The 24,142-nt window shown below is 40.8% G+C and overlaps 1 long non-coding RNA gene across 1 annotated transcript; it reads left to right on the forward strand.

The window, feature by feature from the left end:
• Positions 1-4,825: 4,825 nt before the first annotated feature.
• On the forward strand, positions 4,826-15,513 carry LOC121489187. Its single transcript, XR_005987292.1, has 4 exons — positions 4,826-4,946; positions 7,345-7,455; positions 14,350-14,441; positions 15,393-15,513. It is a non-coding gene; the product is annotated as an uncharacterized LOC121489187 (long non-coding RNA).
• Positions 15,514-24,142: the final 8,629 nt, after the last annotated feature.

The following is a 24,142-nucleotide window of genomic DNA, read 5'->3' on the forward strand; positions in this document are numbered from 1 at the left end:
TATGATTCATAAATTTGAGATAGAATAGAAAATTGTAAGTGCACCTTTCTAGTTTTAAATCCTACTGTTTTTTTTAAAGGAGAACTACCTCCCTTCCCTGTGCTGTTAGAAAGTTAAAAATGTGGAAATCTGCTGCCATGAATTGACCAGCTCTCTCAAGATATTAAAAAAGGGATAAAATGCCCTTGGAGGCTTTCTATAAAATAAAAAAGACCAATGGTTTCTTGAATCTAGGCGCTGATGTTATTGAACCTAGTGGAGTCCTTGGTTGGGTACTGAGAAGACATGAGTGGAAGGGAAGCACAAGAACCAAACCTTAGGTTTCCAGTTATGCAGCCAGGGAGCCCTCTCCAAACGCATAAGAGGAAAATCAAAGTTCTGTCTGCCATGGGTACCGTCTGTCTATAGAACTGTTCTTTCCATACACTCATGAGGTATCTTTAAATTGTTTTCTTATGTTGACTAATATACCTACATATATAGGTCTTCTGGCATTTGAAATATTCATATAATTCATCAAATTAATGAGAGGGTAGTAGACCCAAATCAGCCTTATATGAGTTTTCCTGCCTTGATTCATTTTGCCCAGGACCTAGTGATAAGAGAAGCTACTTGTTAGGTTACCAGGCCTGAAGAATTTAGTCAATGAATAGAATACAATGGCATATCAAAAGAAAACAGAAGGTTGAGAATTCCTACACATTCATCTATTTTTAAAATCACAACAGATATAGAAAATTCACAGTGAAGCATTTACTTTATATTTTAAATGAGTATTTTACAAAATTTTAGACAAATCCCAAAGCAGCCTAGTGTTAAACTCAAGTGAGGAATAAGTATATATTAACTGAAAATCTTTGAGTATGTTAATTATTTGTTATAATCCTGAGAGTTTTTAAAAATTACACCTCTCCCCAAACTCTAAAACCATTTTAGGTATTTTTAACAAAAGATAAAATAAAGTATACACAGAATATTAGACACTTACATTAATTTTCTTAGTGTTTGTGGCCAAAAGTTTTTATTGACCCTGGCATCAATTTTTCCCATCTTCCTTTTAGTAACTGAAATCCTAAAGTTTTAGCGGGAAATATGGCTGGCTGGCTAGAGACAGGACTCAAAGAGGCATGTCCTAAATCAATGTCTTAAATGACCTCATGGAGCATGAATTTTTATTCACTTCTGTTATAATATCTTAGCCTGTACACTAACTGATGCAGTGAGGAGTACGTACAATTTATGAACAAAATTATTTTGTTATGTATCCTTGATTCCGAGACTCTAATTTACTTCAGTTTTTATTTATTTATTTATTTATTTATCTATCTATCTATTTATTTTTTACTTCAGTTTTTAATAAAATAATAGACTTCCACTTCCAGTTAAGATGGAATAATAAAGACTAGTGTTACCTGCCCACCTAAAAAAAACCAAGAAAGCCAAATAACATGTAAATCAATGGTTTTTAAGACAATGGACATGAGGCAACAAAGAACAGCAATCATTGAGAGATGAGAAAAAAAGAAGTGAGCCTTAGGACTGTCCCAGCTTGCTGCTGGTTGGAATGTCCATGTCCCAGTGCTAGACACGAGGACAGGGTCCCTGAGTTGAGGAGACCTATCTAAGAGCCCAGGGAGATCAAGATGGCTAGAGTTTGCAGGACAGAGTAACACAAAGGAGACAGAGAGAGGGACCCTCAAATTTGTAGAGGGTTCCCCTCTGTGTATTCCAGATGAGGATATCAGTAAATACATACAAGGGAAGTACCCAAGGCCAGATAAAGAAGCCAGTGAAAGGATGAGAGGCAGTGCCTTGCACTCAGAGCCAAGAATAGTACCTATTGCCACCAGCAATAGGAAATAGGAAACCTCAGATTCACAATGTACTGGAGAGAGTACTCAGAAGTGTCTTGCCTCTGTAGTAGGGTATCTTGAACCTTGACTCTAATCCTCAACACTGCTCTTACCCCACCTAACAAATCCAAAAAACAATACCTGAAAGGATCAAACCATCTTCATCTAATATAACTGGCCTAGAACACAGCTCCAGAGTACTTGCAGGAATAAAGCAATATTCAGCACCAAACAAGAGAAAATTCTCTCTGGTATCCAATCATCTTAGCACATCAGTCAGGGAAACATGAATAAGAAGAAGGACCTATTGAAATTGATCCATATGTCAGAACTGGCAGAGTTGGGGACTGAAACAATGATTATAAACGTGTTCCATATGTTGAGCAATTTAAGTAGAGACATAAAGGATACAGAAAAGACCCCTTAGTTAGTCAGCTGCTGAATAAATTAATACTTTGGAGAGAAAGCTAGCAATGGGGGGAATAAACCAGGCAGGATACGATCCAGGGCAACCGGAGGCAGATAGTGTGAGGTAGAAACTAGAATTTTCATGGAGGGGAAATCAAGATCTTGAACTGGACCAGAGATTCTCAACTTGAGGTCATGAGACTCCTTGTAGACTGTTCACATATTCTCACCTTATTCAAGTTCTCTACCTTATTTCTTTACACGAATGTCTTTTTATAGACTCAAATGATTTTTATTTGCAGGAAATAAAGCTGGAAGGCATGCTTCTAATAATCTCAATGACCAAGATATAACCAGGTAGTGCCGTATCTTTTTGGAATCATTGGTGCATTTGTGTCCTCAAATAAGCCCCTAAAGTAGTAGTTTTAACTGCAAGGCATTGTCTCTTAACTGGGGTCTGGATATCTGTGTGTGCTTTCAGATACATCTTCAGGTTCTCTGGTTTGAAATTAAGGATTTGGAATGTACTTCATCAGTCTGTGGAATGACTGAATGTATAAATTATGGGGAAAATACCACGTATGTGCCAGTAATTTAACATTTTCAAAGATAATACATTGTTCTTTTAATGTTAGTGATGTTAACAGCACATTGTTAGTCTTCTTGAAAATGTTCAGGGAAGCAACAATTTCCAGTTGGATGGAAAAGTTCAGGAAGAAATCACAAAAATACACCAAGAATTCAGATTTTGTGGAATAATAGAAGAAGACTCTTCTAATTAGATTATTAGAGTTGCAAAATGACATTTAAGCTGCAGAATAAAGTCTTTTTCTTTTTTGATGCTCAAAGCATGAGTGGAACAAAGTATGCATCCTTAAGATAAAAAGGGAAGAAATCAAATTTAACATAGACAGCTCAAAGACAAAAATTGAGCTTAGAGGAAGAGGATAGATAATATATACCTTCTATCTTATTTCACATAATTTCTATTTATACTGGGCAAGGACAGTGAATTGGAAAATTTGTTGCCATTATTTTAATGGTCTTTTTAACAGCAGATTTATATTTTTGGATCTTCTATTATATTTGGGATCTTGGTTCCCTGTTTGTAGAGATACTTCCTCTTGATCTGACTTGTCTAATACCCTCTTAACAGTCATTACTACCCCTTGATAGTTGACCTTGCATGCACAGGGCTAGCAAGAAATTATCAACACTTCCAGACTTGATCTAAAAAACAAATGACTCCTGGGTAGCTCAAGGGTGAGTGTCTGCTTTTGGCTTATGGTATGATCCTGGATTTCTGGGATCAAGTCTTACATCAGGCTCCTTGCATGGAGCCTGCTTCTCCCTCTGCTTATGTCTCTGTCTCTCTTTCTGTGTCTCTCATAAATAAATAAATAAAATCTTAAGATATATATATATAAAACAGGGGCAGCCTGGGCGGCTCAGAGGTTTAGTGCCGCCTTCAGCCCAGGGGATGATCCTGGAGACCCAGGATTGAGTCCCATGTCGGGCTCCCCGCATGGAGCCTGCTTCTCCCTCTGCCTGTGTCTCTGCCTCTCTCTCTCTCTCTGTCTCTCATGAATAAATAAATAAAATCTTAAAAAATATATAAAACAGATTTATGAAATGGATGAAATAAAGCTCCAAATTAAGATGTCCACGAATATAGTGATTCTATGTGCAATAGAGAGAAAACATTGAGTTTTAGTGTTTTGTTTTTACAAAATAGGTCAATGATATTTAAGTTATTCACATTTGGAGAAATTCCCTAGGACCTCAGTGTTCAATTATTAAAACTATGAAAGAAACGAGACATTACAAATATTTTATTTTAATATTCAAATTTTATTTTTGCATCCACACTAAGCTCAATTCTTAGGTTATAGGGATTTCGGGATGTCTGGCTGTGTTTGCCTTTTTAAAAAAAATCTAAATCTAATCTTCATTTTGTCTTCTTTGCTCTGTGCCAAGTGATTCCTACCTAAGCACAGAGCTGAACTTGAGCTTTGTGACATTCACTACAACTTCCAGTTCTGTCAGGGGAAACCTTTAAAGCCTATAGATTTACACATCACATGTGCACATCAAAGGGTTCATTTCATTATCTTGTTGCTTAGAAGGGGCTAGAATAACCGCAGAAAATCATGGAGTGCTAGCTTCGGAATAGATTCCTATAGGATGAATAAGTGTCTTCTGTCAAGAGCACCACTGCAGGGCAGAGCAGTGAGGAGATGGCTTCTGACACTGGGAGGCACAAAGTAGGCTATTTTCTGTCTGTAAGGATTAATCCACGACTTAATCTGGCCAGTGTTTCAGACCAGCTGATGGCTGCTGTAGTTCACCTGTGGACCCTGTGATTTGTACACTACACTCCATCAACACATACACACTCGCACTTAGGTGGAGAGCATTCCCCTTGCTAGGTCAACGAGTGACCTCCTTCATATAACCACACTGAGGCTTATGTGTATATATATAAAACTGGCTCATTGTGGTGGGTAAACAAGAGTCGTCTCTTTCCCCAGGGGAAATCAAACGGCTCTGGATGGAGAGACCTATTTATCCAAGATAAACCCAGAAATGTAGGTTGAAGGGAGGAGGTTACTTGGAGAAGAGAAAAAGTTTCAGTTCTGAAGACACTGGAGACCAACAGAGAAAGCGTCTGGAGTAGTCGGGGAGGTAAGTCAGCTGAGTTGGGATTGAAAAAAAAGAACAAACGAGAACAAGAGCTGGCCCGTGTTTGGGAACAGCCAAGCCAGGCGGCCTGCTGGGTCACCTCAACTTCCTGACTTGAATACCAACGTTTGTCTGATTTCCTCCAGTTCACCTCTCTGCTCCTTTTGCTTCAGCCAAGCAGACAGATTTAATGTTGCCCTTTCTTCCATAATTCCCTGTATTCCTATAATCTTGTATACAGAGACATTTTTTTTCCCCGGTTTACAGCAAAGTGACTAGTGAGAGGACTAGAGACTAGAGACTAGGACTAGAGGACTAGAGAGGAATGATAATAACATCTTAAAGCTCTAATATACTTTTAACTTCTCCAAACAGTTCACATTGATTAGTTATTAGTCCACCAAAATCTTACAATGACTCAGGGGCCATGTGGACCATTACTAGGATTTCTATTAGATAAATAAGAAAACAAAACAGTTGAAAACTACAGAAGTGGAGGAGAGATTGGTGAAAATGCAGCTGATACCAAATACGTTTAGCTACTTGATAAGGTAAGGATATCAGGTGTGTGAGAAAAGAAATGAAAAATAAATATGGAAAAGGAACATTTTTGGCATATGGGTGGGGCTTTCAATTTCTAGGGAATTTGTACTTCCTGATTCTCTATGCTTTTCAGCAATGTTCTTTTATGTATTTTTCTGGCTATATTTGATCTTATATTCCCAAACAATACTGTTAAGATTCCTGATGACACTCTTGGCTTTTGAGATGCCTTGAGGCAGAGTTCTAAGGTGGTTAAAAATGTAGAAGGTATCTCACAAACAAATGAATAACTTTAGTTTTACTCGATCAGAAAGTAATAAGAAAAATCATAATAAGACAATACACTTATCTTACCCTGTACTGTTCGTCTCCAATCATGAATTGGGAGGGGGAGATTGATTTATATGGAATCGCCTTGTGTATAAAATTGTGTTTGGGACTGTACGATCACTAACATTGTCTTCTAGGCCTAATGGTCTATAATACTCTCTAAAATTGTTCTCAGAATTGTGGAGCATTATATTTGTAGAAAAAGCAAGCAAAGTGAAACTATGTAATTTGAATATCCTTTAAAATTGAAATACTGTTCAGATACACTGTGAAATAAGCTCTTGATACTCAATTTTTAACAAATAACCACAGGCACTTTAGCCAAACTCAAATGATGAACTTGTATATTACAGATATCTATAAATTCTAAAATTAAATCAAGCAAAGTAGCAGCCAATTTCCCAAATTTAATTTAAAATATATAAATACTTATAATAAAACTGTTTCTCTGTTAGAGAACAACTTCTTGATGGGGCCAAATATAAATTCTAGGATCCAGGGATTCTTGAGTATATAAGATTGTTTGAGGTGCTGGTTTGATTTGAATAGTAAGAAATACGCTCTTAGTTGACACAGGGATTTGCTTTGGGGGAAAAAAAAATTAGTTCCCTCTCCCAGCAATGCAAATTTTCTGCCAGTAGATGGTGCGAGACAGAGAGCTGAGACCCCAAGTAAAAGCCAAGAAATTGAGGGTTGCTTTGAAAATATATTTCTCTTTAACAATATCAGCGAAAATTCATTTTGTTCATTTAACAAGTATTTGCTGGGTGAGTAGTATAATGATGAGCACTGTGTTTGCTAAGGTGAACACGAAAGAAATGCCAGGTGTGATTACTGCCCTCCTCAAGCATTTTGAAAATAATTTGTAAGAGACAACTTATTTACTCCTATTAAGTATTTAGCAAGGTACAAATACTGTTTTGTCCAAATGTATAATATAAGCAATAATTCAATTAGAGATCAATGATTGCTGAGAAAGCAAAAGAATGTTGTTTTGGAGAAAATGAAAGGAGCTTCAGTGGACTTGAAAGGAAAGGATAGATTGTGCTAAGGATTAAAAAATAGAATTTTAGAGTCATAGGCATGTTAAATGAATATTATAGCCGCTAACGAGTGTGGTGTGTGCAGGGGAGAATGATTCTGGAAAGAGACATGTAGAGGTCTGAGCTGAGATTGGGAGTGGGGGAAATAAGAGCCGGTTAGGTAAGGCCAGATAATTGAGAGCCTTTGATGATGGAATTTGGATTGTATTTTCAGACAAAGGAGAGCCACTGGCAGCTTCTGAGGTGTTGAAATTAGTGTCTGAAGAAGATAAATCTGAAAGCAGAATAACATACAGGTGGGGTGTGATAGAAAAGGTACCACATTGTCACAGAGATTTCCATGGTTATAATTGTCATTTTTGAACTTACTAGTTGTATGATGTTAGGCAGTTCACTTAACTTTTGTGGGTCTCAACAGAATTATCTATAAGATTTGTATGAAAGTGGGTGGTAGGGTCTTTACTAATTTTTTTTTTTTTATTCAGGTTTGCTTCCAGCTTGGCTGAGCCAAGAAGACCAAATGTAAAATTACACTATTGATTCAAGCATGAGTTAACAATGCACTGGGGAAATAAATGCATAGGAAAAAAGAAGATGTAAGGATCCAGGAGAGCCTTATTTCTAAACTGGTTGATTCTTAAGAACCATGAATAGAAGGCAATTAGTTAGGGGTACCTGGGTGGTGCAGTCAGTTAAGCATCCGACTCTTGGTTTCAGCTCGGGTCCTGATCTCAGAGGTTGTGGGATTAAGCCCTGAGTTGGGCTCCGCATTCAGCAGGGAATCTGCTTAAGATTCTCTTTGCCCTCCCCTGGTCCCCTCCCCTCTCTCAAATAAATAAATCTTAAAAAAAAAAAAAAAAGATTTTAAAAAAGAAGTCAGTTAGAGGGATATGATGTGAGATGATTAGAAAAGAAACATCTAACTCATGCATTGACTGTGATGTGATGTTAGGACATCCAATTCTCTATGACCTAATATAGATGAGCAAATAGTATTTATTAAGTCCTTGAACAGTGGTATTTCTTTATATTATTTTCTTTTCTATCCACTTAACTTTCCTTTTCCCAATATCCAATCTATTACCTAATCCTGTTTTCTATCCGATATATATTTGTAGTCATCAATTTTCTCCACTTTGCCTCTAGCTACTTAGATTACTGCTGCAGACTCTGGGATAAAATGGCAAGGAAACTACCTGTATGAAGGGTTACAGCAGCAATCGAAGAAAATTAAGCTAGTTTAAGTCAAGTAGTTTTCATAATATTTCAAGCAATTTGATAGTCTTAAACAATTTAGGGGAAACAGGAGGATGTTAAAAGAACAGAATCAGGCATCTTACTATCGCATCCATGTACCTGAAGGATTTACCCACAACTGACTCACAACGTGGCTTTACTGGTGGTTAGATAATACGTATTTAGGAAATAGGAAGGGAAATGAATTTAATTTGTGTAGACATGCCATACAAAAACGGCAAGTAAAATACGGTCCTCTGGTCCAACTCCGTAGAATTCATGATCTGAGAGTGATTCTTTTTCAGTTGGTACAGAAAGTCTTTAGAGGACTCTAGCAGATAACCAAACAAACTGTGGGATGGGTGGATTTATCTGTGAGAACCAACAGTGAAGGGCAACCCAGTGAACGAGGCCAAATATAAACGAGCTAATTTCCCTACTTCCAATAGTGCTCACCATCAGTCTGCTCCATCCATACTGATTTTTTTTAAAAAGTATATAATTATGTCACCTTTGCTCAAAATGTTACTGGCTTTTCATTAGCTTCAGGATGAAGTATAAATTCCTTTGTAAATCCCTGCCTAACACGGCTCTTCCATTCCTACCGCAGCCTCAACTTTTGCCACTCTATACTTGGCGCGCAGTATTCTAGAATTAAACTTTCGAGGTTCTTCAGGCATGGAATGTCGCTCTTTTGCCTTCACACATATTATCTCCTCTGCGTTGTCTTCCCTCCTGCCCTACTTTGGCCCCTGGCTTCATTAGGCTCATTCCCAGTTTAGTCTTAGTGCAGACTTCATTGCCTTTGGGAGCCATTTTAAGGCTCTTTAAGAGTCTGCCATCCCATATACACTACAGTGATTTTCTTCTTGCTTGCCTATCTCACCTCTAAGTCTCTAAGCCCTGTTAAGGCAGGACTGTGCCCATCCTGCTACCTCTGTATCACTATTGCCTATATGGTATTTGGCATGTAGTAAGCAATAGATACACATTGAATGAATGACTCAATCAATGAATGAATCAATCAATGAATGAATACCATGTTAGGTGTTATTCTAGTTGAGATACACATTACATATATATATGATATATATATATATATATATATATATATATATATATATATGATTTCACTAATCTTCACATAAGATTTTTGATGTATGTGTATTGTCCAATGTTCAGATAAAGAAACTGAGACTTAGAAATTAACTCACTAGCCAAGGGTTGCACAGTCAACATATTGCAGAGCAGAGGTGGGATTTGAATCTTGTTATTCCAAAGCCCAATATCCACGCACTTGTCAATACATTAAATAATGCAGAAAGCAACTAAAGATAGGAGACTGAATCTCAGATGAGTGTTTATGGTTGTCATTGGTCGTATATTAAGGACTCTTGAGTTTAAGGCTGGTATTTGAAGATTTAAAACAGAACTATTTTGTCATGGAAAAGGGAGCAGAAAAACTATAGGAGATAAGAAGTATACCCCAGATATTTTTCATGGAACCATGAACTCTGCACTATTTAAGTCTATTACACATATCTGACAATTCCTTGTATGACTCTCAATTTCCTTAAGACTCTCCAGAATGACAGTCACTCTTCCACAAGATCCTATCACTTTTACATTATGAACCAGTTCTTGTTTATGATTAAGATTAACTCCAGATGAGCATTTTCCCTATTACTGCTGTCATTTCTCAGAGACACCACACCACATATATATGTATTATATGTTTTATATATATGTGTCATATATTTATATCCCAATTTATATATATTACATATAACCTGGGATATGTATATGGCATTGGCAAATCTAAATAATGACAATTTCTATATTTAAAAGAATAGGGATCCCTGGGTGGCACAGCGGTTTGGCGCCTGCCTTTGGCCCAGGGCGCGATCCTGGAGAACCAGGATCGAATCCCACATCGGGCTCCCGGTGCATGGAGCCTGCTTCTCCCTCTGCCTGTGTCTCTGCCTCTCTCTCTCTCTCTGTGACTATCATAAGTAAATTAAAAAAAAAATAAATAAAAGAATATATTTCTTATCTTTTTATATTCTAGATTCTTCTGTAGGCTGACTCTATCACCTTCACAGAGACACTATTGTAAGCTTCATTGGAAGGGTGGTTTTAAAAACTGTGGGTGGGCCTTTAATTTTGTATGTCCATCTTTCATAAACTTTAACCTTAGTTCACATTATTATGCACTGGTATCCATAAACCACTTCCAGCAGTGCTCTGAATTTAGACTCCATGCATTATCTCAAAAACAAGAATTCTGAGCTACGTTGGCACTGCCTGACAGCCAACAGTTCTGTTTTGTCAGTGTTGCCAATTTTCACAGTGGTGTTCCTTCATTATTTGACTAATTTATTGCATTCGCCCTTATTCATTTACCAAAAGAATAAAGTGATAAGTAGAAAACGTGATGAACTGAGGTCTCCTAAACTTCATAAAACTGAGGCAAAGATTGAAATAACTGGCTATTAAAAATGGTGAATTTTTAGCTCCAGTTGAATACTCAGTTAATTGTGTGCTCATTATAAGGAAAAAGAATAAAATTAAAGAACATGTATAAAATGCTGGAAACAGATTGCCAAAATTGAGTCTTGGAATTCTAACTTTTAAATCACATGAGGCTAGACCTCTCTACCCACAAGACCTAAAATTTTCACTTTACTCTTGCCATTAGAATTTTTGTAACAAGAAATTGTAATTGAAAGAGAGAGCTGAGTTACTTACTCCTTTGCCCCATTAACCTGTCAATCGGCATTCTTTTAATTAGGAAGGAATTAATAGTACTCCTAATTCACACAAATATTACTCGGTATTCCAGTATTCTGCAATATTCTGTTTTTGTTTCCATACCTGTTTAACATACTTATGTGGGGAGTTGTTCCAAGTTAACTAAAGTCCAGTAACGGTGTAAAACAACACATGTTCTATTACAGAATTCAGTCACTGGATTTTTGTTATAACCTTGTCCCACTGACCCTCACTTGATTTTCCTGAGTGTAGTCCTGACCAGTTCTGTTTGGTCCAGTGCAGTTCAGCTGTTCTTTCTTTCCTTATGGGCATTTTCTTGCAATTTCAGTCATTCATGAGAAACTGAAATGAGTCTCTCTAGTCTCTTCTTGGTCTAAGTCACTCTTGATACCTTTGCTAGAAAAATCTCTCTCCAATATTGTTTTTTTTACCATGATGTCAGTCCACTCAAAACACTCCGACCCATTCCAAATCCCCGGATCTAGATTTTAATACACCCTATCTATTCCTCCCTCCTCATTCCCTCCCCCAGAAGCCTCATTCTTTTTTTAAAGATTTTATTTATCTGAGAGAGAAAAAGAGCATGCAAGCAGAAGCCAGGGAAGGGCAGAGGGAGAGCAAGAAGCCGACTCCCTGCTGAACAGGACCCTGGGATCATGACCTGAGCCAAAGGCAGATGCTTAACCCACTGAGCCACTCAGATGCCCCCAGAAGCCTTGTTTTTTATTATTCTTTTTTCTCTGATTCATTAATAAAGTCAAAATCAACTTCTCAGCATATCCAGGTAATGCTCCCTTTAGCATCTGAAGGAGGATAAGGAAGGAAATAGGATTGATAAACGGGACAGACAGGGGGAAAGGAGGACGAGGGCAGGAAAGGCAGAAGGAAAAGAAGGAAAGGAGAGAGGAAGGGTAAGGAGGAGATGACAGGGCCGCCTCCACTATTGCATGTGATAACTTGGTATGAATTTGAAATCATCCTCTCCTTCAGATGGAGACCGCCCCAAGCTGGGTATACAGCTTCATGAGCAGGGCATGGACTAGCCCTCCTCCAAACACACACCCACACCCACACAGTGTTAGCTGTGCAGGGAGCTTTTCTGTAGGTACAAATCTGTGCAGCTGCTCAGGTCACACATCCTGAGAATTTTAGAAAGCAGATTGGTCCTCATGCTACTAATTCCCTTTCCCCAGACAGTGAGCCCATATTGCATTCCTATGAACCTAGAATTCCTGCCTCTCCTTCCCTCTGCAAGTGCCCAGACCTTGTTGGCTTGGGCCTCATTGCATTTGCTTCTCCCTCTCTAAGAGCTGGCAGTTCACCATTTAATGCTAAGGCAAGATGCTCCTTCTCACTGAACTCTGTCAAAACACAGACTGTCTTTCCAGATTTGCAAGGTGAGTGTGTTTCACTTAATACTAGTGGTGGTGAGAGCTCAGGTAAGGCACACAGCATATTTAATTTTATAATACTGCTATGGATCAACTAGAATTATGTCGGTGGCATTTCCTCATCTGAAACTCATATGGTATCCCAAGTTTGTGTAAGTGGATTGTAATTAAATAAAAACACTAAAATAACATTCTTACCCTAAGGAATAAATTAGAAATCACAACATTCTTCTAAATCTGTATCATAAAGCTACAGTTACGACATCATTTATAAAATTCTAAAAGTGCCAAAAGAAATTTAAAAAGGAGAATGAGTCCTCTTATTGTGGAGAAAACATAGTGGTATATATAATCACAATTCTTCATGTTTCCCTCCCCTGTCTTAAGGATTGACTTCTCATAGGGGACAGGCCGGGTCTGTTAAGGGAGAGAAATCCAGTCCTGTGATGTCAGGCTCACACTGAATTCCCTAAGTCTCAAGAGAACACTTTTTACTGTCAGAATATGAACAACTAATAACCCAAAAGATTTTCCTCTGACAGCCCCTGGAGCTTAACAATCTTGCCAGAGATATATTTTTAGTACATCAGGAAGTCCATCCTTATGACGTGACCCATTCTCACACAGGTATTTCCAGGAAAAATGGTTTTGTTGGTGCCATGATAGTATCAGAGTAGTGCATTAGCATCTAGATCTTTCTCCATACAGTTAATTGTCTCCAATTGCACAAGTTGGAGATGGAAAATAAAATTACTCAGTCAATATGGCCTCATATAATCTATTTGAGTTTCTTTTTTTTTTTTTTTTTTTAAATTTTTTTTTTTTTAATTTTTATTTATTTATGATAGTCACAGAGAGAGAGAGAGAGAGAGAGGCAGAGACACAGACAGAGGGAGAAGCAGGCTCCATGCACCGGGAGCCTGATGTGGGATTCGATCCCGGGTCTCCAGGATCGCGCCCTAGGCCAAAGGCAGGCGCCAAACCGCTGCGCCACCCAGGGATCCCTCTATTTGAGTTTCTTAAAGGAATGCATTAAAAAAAAAACGGTTCAACCAATAGACTTTATCTTAATATGGAACACATTTACCAAATGTTATTTTTCCCTTTTATTTTATTCAGGTACATCATGAATGTATATGGGTTTTTGGGAAGATAATTTTAGATATGGTAGCATCCACAGTGGGGAGGATACATGACATTTCCCATTTTCAGAGACAAGAAACAGTCTCTTCCTTGTCCTACCGATGTATATGTTGATGCAAAGAAAAAAGAAACAAAGATCAAAAGGAAAAATAACTAGGACAGGAATATGAGCACTTGGTTTTGGGGGGTTAGAGGAGCTAGAACATGGATCTTAATGACAGAACTCTAAATAAATATATAGGGCATCTGTGAGTTTTCATAATTTATATAGTAGATGCAGTGACCTGACAGATGGAGCAAAGCTAGTACGGGAGTCAATAAAAGAAAAGCAAGTCAGAACACAAGAGGTGGTTTTACAAGAGCCTATTGGGGAAAAAGGGCAGGACTAAAAAAATCTAACTCTACTTACATTTAATTATCAGAAGGTTACCTGTCCCTACTGAGATTTTATTTTATTTATTTATTTTTAAGATTTTATTTATTCATAAGAGACACACAGAGAGGGGCAGAGACATAGAAAGAGAGGGAGAAGCAGGCTCCCTGCAGAGAGCCTATGAGGGACTCGATCCCAGGACCCCGGGATCATGCCCAGAACCAAAGGCAGACACTCAACCACTGAGCCTCCCAGGCATCCCCCTACTGAGATTTTAAGACCAAAATCATTTCTGTGGATACCCATTAGCTCAATTAAACAGGCAAAGGATACCTGTGGGTGGTTTATCCAGAATGATGTTTGCTTTACTCAGTAATTTCATTTTCTCTGAAATCTTAAGAAATCATCTCCATTATCCAATTAGAAATACTAGCCCAAGGTAGATGTTAGTGACCAACTTTATGCCTGACTTGAGTCTGCCATTTTCATCTTTTTTTATAACAGAAAAGTGCCTTTGCACTTCCACTTCAGCCATGATAGTATAACCAATATTACATGTCCCTTCCTGCTTCCAGCAACCATAAAAATGGACAAAATACATGAGGCAACTGAGTCATTCAACCTCCGGCATCCCAGGACTGTGATCCTTGTCAAGGAAACACGTCAGGTGAGTTTTCTATCGCTCCAAAATCTCACCTTCGTGTTTGCTGTGATGCACCATGCCTGGCACACAGTGTCACAGGCTGTGTTGTCTGGGAAGCAGACTGAAGCTGAGATGACCATGCAGGGGATGGCATTTTTTTTTATAAATTTATTTTTTATTGGTGTTCAATTTGCCAACATATAGAATAGCACCCAGTGCTCAGGGGATGGCATTTATTAAGTAATGCTTTTGAGATCATTGTCTATGGAAGGGAGAGAAAGAAAGGCAGATTGGAGAGAGGCTACAATTCCAGCAAAGGTCTCCATGGGTTTCCAGAAAGCTTTGCAGCTGGGAGTAGCCCTTTGGAACTATCCAGAGCTGGGAGTAGGAGACTGGGTCTCTTGAAGGAGCCTCCATGCCTGCCCTTTGGTCAGTCTTCGAGGGCAGGCATACACAAAAATGAGGCTGATCTTGGCTGAGGCGGTCCTTTGCAAGAGCAGACACCCACAAGTTTTTATCAGGCAGCTCTCCCAGCGGCCCAAAGGATGAGCCCTTCACACCTGGAGGAGGACGTGCACAGCATCTCACCATGTCTAAGAGGTGTCATTTTAGTAAAGATAATTCACTGGAAAAATTACTTCCCTCACAACTACAGTTTCTTACGTGACTGTTACCAAGATACCACCAAATACTTGGGGACCAACCTTCTAGCTTCAGATTCAGATAACAAAGGGAATTAACAAATTCAACAGAGCTTGCCTTCTATACCCAACTCTACTATACAAGGCCGGTATTATGATACATGGAGGAAAGACAAGCCAGCAACTCAGAAGTATTTGTTTAGAAATAGTTCAGTAATCATCGTATTTATCTGTAACACACACAAGACAAAAGCAGCTGCTTATAACAGCCAACACAGAAAAGTAAATGCCTGTAAAGTCAAATTACCAACTTTTTTTTTTTAACCTTGCACAGATCTCCCCGAAGAAATTTCTCAAAGCTAAGGGGCCTTCCTGCAATTTCACCTACGTCCCCTCCCTGCCACTTCCTTGGGGTGTTCAATCGCCCCTATCCAACCACATGTGCAACCTGGTTCAGTTCTCACGCAACCTCAGAGCTCAGAACCATTTTAATCAACAAACTTTGTTGATTCTACCTGGACCAGCTTTCTCATGCGGCCAGATTTGGTTGCCTAATTCCGACAGCTGCTGCTAACGCTCTCCTGATGACAACTGTTCAATGACAATTTGCTGTTGATCACTGTGGTTCCCCGGGATAGAAATGCCAGAGACTGGTAGCTCAGATTGGTTTACCAGCAGTCTAACCGTTTATGTTCAGACTAACACAATTATTGTACTGCGCTCATAGGTGACCTTTGCCCTTCCTCCTTCCCACAGAGGGGAAGGGCACTGAGTCTATTTTACTGAGAGGCAATAAATAAATAAATAAATAAATAAATAAATAATAAAATAGAATAAAATAAAAAATTGCTTCCAATTCTTTTTTTTTTTTTTTTTTTTTTTAATCAGAAGTGTTTATTGCAGGAACCTGGCCAAGGTTCTAATTGGGTGTCCCAGCTGAGGCTGGGTTGGGTTGCCCAGGGTAGGTTAATAGGAAAGGAGTAAGTTTGAGCCTCGGGTCTCAGAGATGCCAGATGATGCTCGGGGGGCAGGCAGGCTGCCAGAGAGGCCTGTGCCACCTGACTCCACATTCAGCGACTATACTAGGCCATCCTCTGTCACCACGCAGACCCCTTCGCACCTTCTATTCCCAAAAAGAGAAAACCAACGAATCATCTAGTAACAAACTGGTCTCCTCCCCGAAGGCCCTGGGGTTGGGGGGAGGTCCAGCCAGGAGCTGACCCCTACATTCCGCATCACAGACCTGTCCCACCTCTCACTCAAAGGCACCACCACACAGCAGACCCCACGCTCCCCGGCCACCCCCTGCTCCACACACCTGGCAGGAGTGTCTCCAGCAGAAGAGAAAGGCCTCAGGGACTCTCAACTGCAAAGGTCTCTTGCCCCAGAGCTCCCCCAGGCTCACTCCGTTCCCAGGCCCCTGGAGGAACGACGCTCCCAGCAGCTGACAGCTCCCACCTGCTCAGGGCCTGGAGCCTGCACGCTGCTGGAGGCCCGTGGCCGCGCATGTGCACAGGCTCCCCCTGGCCACCTGCCCTGGGTCACCAGCGCAGGTGCTCCGGCTCCCGCCCTGTGGCTGCTGCTGCTGCTGCAGCCTCATCCCGGGCACAAAACAAACATAACTACTTCGGATTTATCATTTTTATCTTTTATTTTTATTATTTTTTTAAGATTTAATTTGTTCATGAGAGAGAAGCAGAGACACAGGCAGAGGGAGAAGCAGGCCCCATGCAGGGAGCCCGTCGCGGGACTCGATCCCAGGATCATGCCCTGGGTCAAAGGCAGGTGCTACACTGCTGAGCCACCCAGGCATCCCTTATCATTTTATTATATCATTTCTTGCACGGGGGAATGGTTTTGCCAGTTTTCTAAGGCTTGAATACTTAGTAGCTGGAGTGGGGCTGGAGCTCCACCAGGCATTTCTTTTTTAACCAGAGTCTTTTTTAAAAACACTTTATTTAAAAAAAAAAACTTTATTTATTTATTCATGAGAGACATGGAAAGAAGGCAGAGACACAAGCAGAGGGAGAAGCAGGCGCCCTGCAGGGGATATGGGATATGGGATTGGATCCCAGGACCCCGGTTCATGCCCCGAGCCAAAGGCAGATGCTCAACCACTGAGCCCCACCCAGGGACCCAGGATTTTCTTCTTTCTAATTAAGCCTACTTTTTAGTTATTTTAAATTAAAGAGGCAGAGAATTCATACAAGTCAAGAGACTTAAAAACAAAAATCTTCCCCTTTGCAGAAGCAGAAAGACACAACATTCATTACTTCTCCAGTGGGTTTAGCCCTCCCCTTTTTCAGTGGGCCTTTTCCAAATGTCTATGCAGAACTGGACACCTAACGTGTGAAAGGTGGACACAGAGGAATTTGCCCATCACCAGGCATCTACCTCAAGGAGAAGAGGTTAGGACCCCTCTTAATACAGAACCCCCTGACGTGGTGAGAACCAAACGTTGCTGTTACTTTAATGGAGGTGGATTTCAGAGAGCTTTCCATTCTTTTTTTTTTTTTAATATTTTATTTATTTGTTCATGAGAGACACACACAGAGAGAGAGAGAGAGACACAGGCAGAGGGAGCAGAAGCAGGCTTCATGCCAGGAGCCTGATATGGGACTTGACCCCGGGGACTCTGGGATCATGCCCTGACCCAAAGGCAGATGCTCAACCACTGAGCCACACAGGCGTCCCGAGAACTTTCCATTCTTAAGCGGCAACAACAAAGAGCATCGGAGAAACTGGGTAAGCCTCAAATGTTCTCACAATAACTAGTGCGGTCTTTATAAGGTAAATATGAATGTTTTGTGGTAAAAATATAATAACGTGCAATTTAACTCTCTGAGAAGATCTGACACAGATCTGAGTGTCGCTTAGTTGAGAATAATAGCTACAATTACAGATTGTTCCTTTCAGGTTTTCTCCCCTCACTTGAGAGCAAAATATTACTCTGTATGCCGTAGGCATTAAGGGGGTGCTAGCTCTATCACATGGGCGTTTAATTAAGTATCTACTGAAGCAAATTATGAAAAATCAAGTGTAGAGTATTGTGACTGTTTTGACACAAGTTCAGCTTCAGAGGACTTGTGTCTACATCTAAAATCTCTCAGGGCTGTGTGCGAACAAAAAAAAATACTTATTTTCTATAAAGGATTTATGTTCGTATATTGGTATGGTGAAATCAAGAAAATAATCATCTTAGGAGGAACTCCAACTGTATCCTTAAGGACCATTTAGTTTGAATATGGGTTTTGGGGGGAGTCTCCAATAGTGGTGTGACTGAATGGTGCAAAGTGGCATTCAGGATCTTTTTCTGCTCCAACTGGGCAGGAATTGCCACCGAAATAGCACACTACTGAGAACAAAGGCGCTGCATGCATCACAGCAGAGTGATCAGAAGGCCTCGCTATAGACGTGCAACTCTCTGAAGTCTCCCACAAGTGACAGTAGTTTTGGTCACTCCACCATGAGAGAGACACGCCAGGAATCGTACAAGGCAGCCTGCAGGAATCCGCTTCTTGGAGATCTCAGTGTTCATAAAGAGAGCCTGTGTCAAAGCGGATACTGCTTCCTACCAAAAATAACCTGCTTATTACAAAGGTCCAAATATGCTGAGGTCGCTTGTCTCGGTATCTGTCAATGCCATCCTTGTCCTTGGCTTCATCATCAGACCCGGTGATACTGTGGTGAAGGAGGCCTGAGCCTTCACCTCCTTCTACGCCATGCACTACACGTAATAGGGGGCAGGCTAATGATGGCCACTGAGGAGGGGCTTTCGGAGGTCGGAAGACGGACTCCTGTTTGCAGTGGGTTGATTCAGCAGGGGCTTGGCACTACCAGAGGGGGGTTGATTAGCACTGGGGAGAGCTACCAAGAGCCAGCGGAACTTGTTGGATCAAGTGATACATTCTCCAAAGACATGCGCTGAACGGGGCTCTAGCCCAAGAGCACCCTGTGATGTGCACAGGCTCCAGGGATCGCCAGATCTCATGCCTACACGTGGAAGGACAGAAGTGCCTGCTCATGGTTTATAATCCACTCTTCTTACAACACTAATTTCTTTTTTTTTTTTTTAGAGATTTTATTTATTTATTCATGAAAGGCACAGAGAAGCAGAGACATAGGCAGAGGAAAAAGCAGGTTCCCTGCAGGGTGCCTGATGTGGGGCTAGATCCCAGGACCCCAGGATCATGACCTGAGCCGAAGGCAGATGCTCAACCACTGAGCCACCCGGATGCCCCACAACACTAATTTCGAATGCTCCTTATGGAGTCCACTAGTGCTACTCAGATAGCGATGGGTGACATTTGTAGAGGCTACCTCGAGCCCCTGGACTCCTGATTAGGGTCCTTTATCTAATAATTCATGTACTGCAGCATGTCCTTGTCTTGAGCATATTTCAAACAGTAACCACCCTGGGGTGTGGACCAAAATTTCCCAACCTACTAAGTTTTTGGACTGAATAATTGTTTATTGTGTATGGGTAGCAGTCCTGTGTACTATAGCATGTTCAGAAGCATCTCCGGGCCACACAATATAGATGCCAGGGAACACCACCCCCAACCATGACAACCAGCAGTATCTCCAGGTGTCACCAAAAGGCCCCTGGGAGCAAAATCTCCTTGGTGAGACCCCCTGGGATAGACAAAATCTAGCACACCCACACATATAGTAAGTACCTTGCATAGGCTAACATGTTCTAAAAACATTTATAGACACTGAAAAAGAAAATATCCATAAGCAGCTATGTTAAGTAGGTATCTCTTCCTTCTTTTTCTTCCCAATGTCAACTCCAAAGGTATCCTCTTTTTTTGTAAGTTTATTTTATTTTATTTTTTATTGGTGTTCAATTTGCCAACATATAGAATGACACCCAGTGCTCATCCCGTCAAGTGCCCCCCTCAGTGCCCGTCACCCAGTCACCCCCACCCCCGCCCTCCTCCCCTTCCCTCAACCCTAGTTCGTTTCCCAGAGTTAGGAGTCTCTCATGGTCTGTCTCCCTTTCTGATATTTCCCACTCATTTTTTCTCCTTTCCCCTTTATTCCCTTTCACTATTTTTTATATTCCCCAAATGAATGAGACCATATAATGTTTGTCCTTCTCTGATTGACTTATTTCACTCAGCATAATACCAAAGGGATCCTCTTAAAGAAGGTTTTGCAGGGGACGCCTGGGTGGCTCAGTGGTTGAGCATCTGCCTTCAGCTCAGGGTGTGATCCTGGGGTCCTGGGATCAAGTCCTGCATCGGGCTCCCCATAGCGAGCCTTCTTCTTCTTCTGCCTGTGTCTCTACCTCTCTCTGTGTCTCTGATGAATAAATAAATAGAATCTTTTTTTTAAAAGAAGGTTTTGCAGGCCTCCGAGAAAGGCACTCCTGATTACTGAAGCTTTTGGCATTTGGCCCTCCCTTAACGCTCAGCTGAAGCGAATGTCTCATTTGGTCTTCCCTAGTCCCAGGCTCTGCACAGAAAACCAGAATGAATCCTCTGGCTTTCACACCCGAGTTTCAACTAGCTTTTATTCATCTCAGCTTGTCATCTCTCTGTAGCACATCAGACCATCGTTGGCTCTTAAGATTGCCATCAACACTGCTTGCTTCATATGCTTGACACATCACACCTACTAATGGGCTTCCTTCCATTATTAGTACCCAGTCCCAGTTCAGCACCTGTGAACATGCTCACAACTGGACCACTGCCCTGTACTGGACACTGGCTCCATTTACCTCATTGCCAGCTTGGCAGTGAGGATTCTGATCCCAGACTCCACGGTGCTTTCTCATGGCGATAATTTCCAATACCAACAGTCACAGTTTGGGTTTTCTGGAAGGAGACACAGAGATAAGATTTGGGATAAGAGAAGACGTTTATTAGGGATCAGCAGTAATAAAAGGAAGGGGAAAAGCGCAGAGTGGGGGGTGTAGGCAGCCTCAGGAGGCCCAGCGGGGAGTCTGGAGTGAGCACTCCACCTATCACACCTTGCTCAGCCTCTGGAAGCGGGATGTCCTGGGGAGAGAGCACCTTGGATAAGTTGGCTTTCTGTGCTTTGGGAGAACCCTGGGGGAGCTGGGAGGCAAAGATTGTCTATTTCTTGGAAAAATAAAAATGGTATATATTTAAGGTGTAAAACATGATGTTTTGACATACATTGTGAAATAACCACTGTAGTCAAGCTAATTTTTTTTTTTTTAGTCAAACTAATTAGCATGTCCATCACCTCATGGAGTTAAGCAGTCTGGCGCAGGCCGTCTTTCCAGTTTCATGATGTTGTATTAGAATGGGCTTTGCATTTAGGACATGTCCTTACCAAGAGATAAGGAGCCTGTGTCAGGCTTATCACCCTGTGTGGGGATCTTTCCCCGTGTGAGGCTCAAATAGTGCTCTTTGTCTTTGCTTGAAGCTTGTGCAGGTGCCATGTGGCATGTCTCCTCCGTGGGGGAGGGGGCAGGGAATTTCTGTGCCCCAGGAAGGGTGTGAGTAAGACAAGGTGCCCTGGATTGGCTTCCAGTGAAAGCTGCTGGTTATGGGACCAGTGTCCACTGAGGAAGCTGGTCTTGCTGTCTCTTCTCTGTGGGAGTAAAGCGTGGTTCCATGCAATGCTCAACTGCATTGTGCTCCTGGTGACTCTGACAACAAGGTACAGTGGAGAGAAATGTTCAGAAGCCCCTCTTGGGATTGGTAACTAGTGCACAGGGACCTGCTCCATAGTTACCAGCTTCTCCTCCTTCCTTTCTTTCTTTTTTTTTTTCCTTTGGTGAGAATTAAGATTTGCCCTCTTAGCACGTTTCAAGTGTACAACTCACTATTATTAGCAGCAATCACATTACCACATGTTATATCTCCAGAGTATAGACATCTTCTATGAGTTAGATTATTGTTGATTCAAGATGTAAGATCATGGGGATCCCTGGGTGGCGCAGCGGTTTGGCGCCTGCCTTTGGCCCAGGGCGCGATCCTGGAGACCCGGGATCGAATCCCACGTCGGGCTCCCGGTGCATGGAGCCTGCTTCTCCCTCTGCCTGTGTCTCTGCCTCTCTCTCTCTCTCTGTGTGTGACTATCATAAATAAAAAATAAAATAAATAAATAAAAAAAAAGATGTAAGATCATGGAGTCTTTGTCTTTCTGTGTCTGGCTTATTTTACTTAATGTCCTCCAGGTTCATCTGTGCTGTCACAAATGATAGGGTTTCCTTTTTTACAGCTGAGTAGTATTCCGTTACATATATATACCATAGGTTTTTTTATTCAGTCCTCCATCAACAGACATTTAGATTGTTTCCATATCTTGGCTATTGTAAATAATGCAGTATTTGTAGGAAGGCGGATATTTTGTTGAGAAACTGATTTCATTTCCTATGCAGAGTGGGACTGCTGGATCATAATGTAGGTCTATTTCTAATTTTTGGAGGAATCTTTCCGGATTTCCATAATGCTATTCACACCCACAGTGTACAAGTGATCTCTTTTCTCCACGTCCTCGTTAACAATTTTTTTAATTGCCTGTTTACTGCATTCTCCACGGAAAGGCAGAAAGTCCTTCCTTGAAGGGAGTTCTGCATGAGAATCTCTTGTTTACCACAATACAGTGTGTTTCTTTTTCACACCTGCAAAACCCGAGACCAGCTGGGTGGAGACTGAGGTCTATCTCTTATTCTACTCTGTGCTTTCAAAGCAAAGGTGGGAGTAAATTGGGATAAAGATCGACTAGGACCGCACAACAGCATCCCTCATGTGGGAAGTTAATCTTTCCTTAAACCTCTTTCATCTGTGTACTTGCTTTTGGAAACCTTTTTCTTTCCTCTTTTTTTGGTTCTCTGGCTTGTGAATCATGTTTGACTCACTTATTGATCTTCGTGCTTCCAGCCTACCTTCAGGTTTATTTCATCTCTTGGGTATAATCACTTTACAACCCATGGCTTCCATGGAGCATTTGTCCCAGGCCGGACGCCCACGCTCTTCCCGGTCATGCTGACTTCATGGGTCTCTGGCTGTGTTGACGGCTTTCTTTTGGTCGATAGACTTTGGTTTGGCCACTCATGGCTCAGCTTCTCCCCTAGGATGTCACATTTGCTCCTCCCGTCCTTTATTCTCAAAGTACATTTGGACAAGAAAAGGATTACACAAGCCCATCTTGCACATGTGCTTCTCTCCTATCTGTAGTTGATCATCTGGCATTCGGGAAATTATTTTCTACAACAGTCCTTTTGAAAGATGATTCTTAGTCCAGGGGAAAGATTCCTTTTATGGAAATTTAGGCATCATAGAAGGTGGTGTAAGTGAGCTTTCCTGACTTTTCCGTATTATATATGTAATAACTTTACTATATAAGCTTGCACAGTAGGCTCTGATCATATTATCTAAATGAAAAATGGGAATACAATTAGGTGAGGGAATAGGATTCTGATAAATTAGTTTAGGGCTTCTCTCAGATTATTTTGTGTTATCTCTTAAGAGGAGAACTTCTTTATATGTTCAGCTCAGATTTTATTATTTGGACGATTCCAGGCTAACAGAAAAGTAGCAACGATAATTCTTTTCTTTCTCGAACCATTTGAGAGTAAGTTGCTGGATTGATGACCCATCACTCCTAAAGACATTGATGTATTTTTTTTTCTACCAGAAGTTCTCCTGCATAACCACCATATAAACATCAACAGGGTGAAGATGTAAAGAACGCGCTGTTACCCCCCTTCTCCTCAGACCACATTAACTTTTGCCTTATCCCCATAATGTCCCTTATAACAAAAGGATTCATAATCCCAGTTCGGGATCTGTTGTAATATTTCTTTTTTCTCCTTCAATCAGAAAGCATTCCTTAGTCTTTCCTTAATTTTCCTCATCTGACACTTTTGAAGATTGCAGGAGAATTACTTTATAGAAGTCACCTCAGTTTGTTTTCCTGATGCTTCCTCACGATTAGATTTAGACAATGCATCTGTGGCAAGGATATCACAGAGGTGCTACCGTGTTCTTTTCTTATCAAGTAGCACACAGTTTTGATTTGTCCCATTACCAGTCACAGGTTTGGTCACTTGATCAAGATGGTGTCTGCCAAGCTTAGTAAAAATCTTGCCTTTCCTTCATC

This window comes from Vulpes lagopus, chromosome 4, assembly GCF_018345385.1.
Source record: "Vulpes lagopus strain Blue_001 chromosome 4, ASM1834538v1, whole genome shotgun sequence".
Lineage (NCBI taxonomy): Eukaryota > Metazoa > Chordata > Mammalia > Carnivora > Canidae > Vulpes > Vulpes lagopus.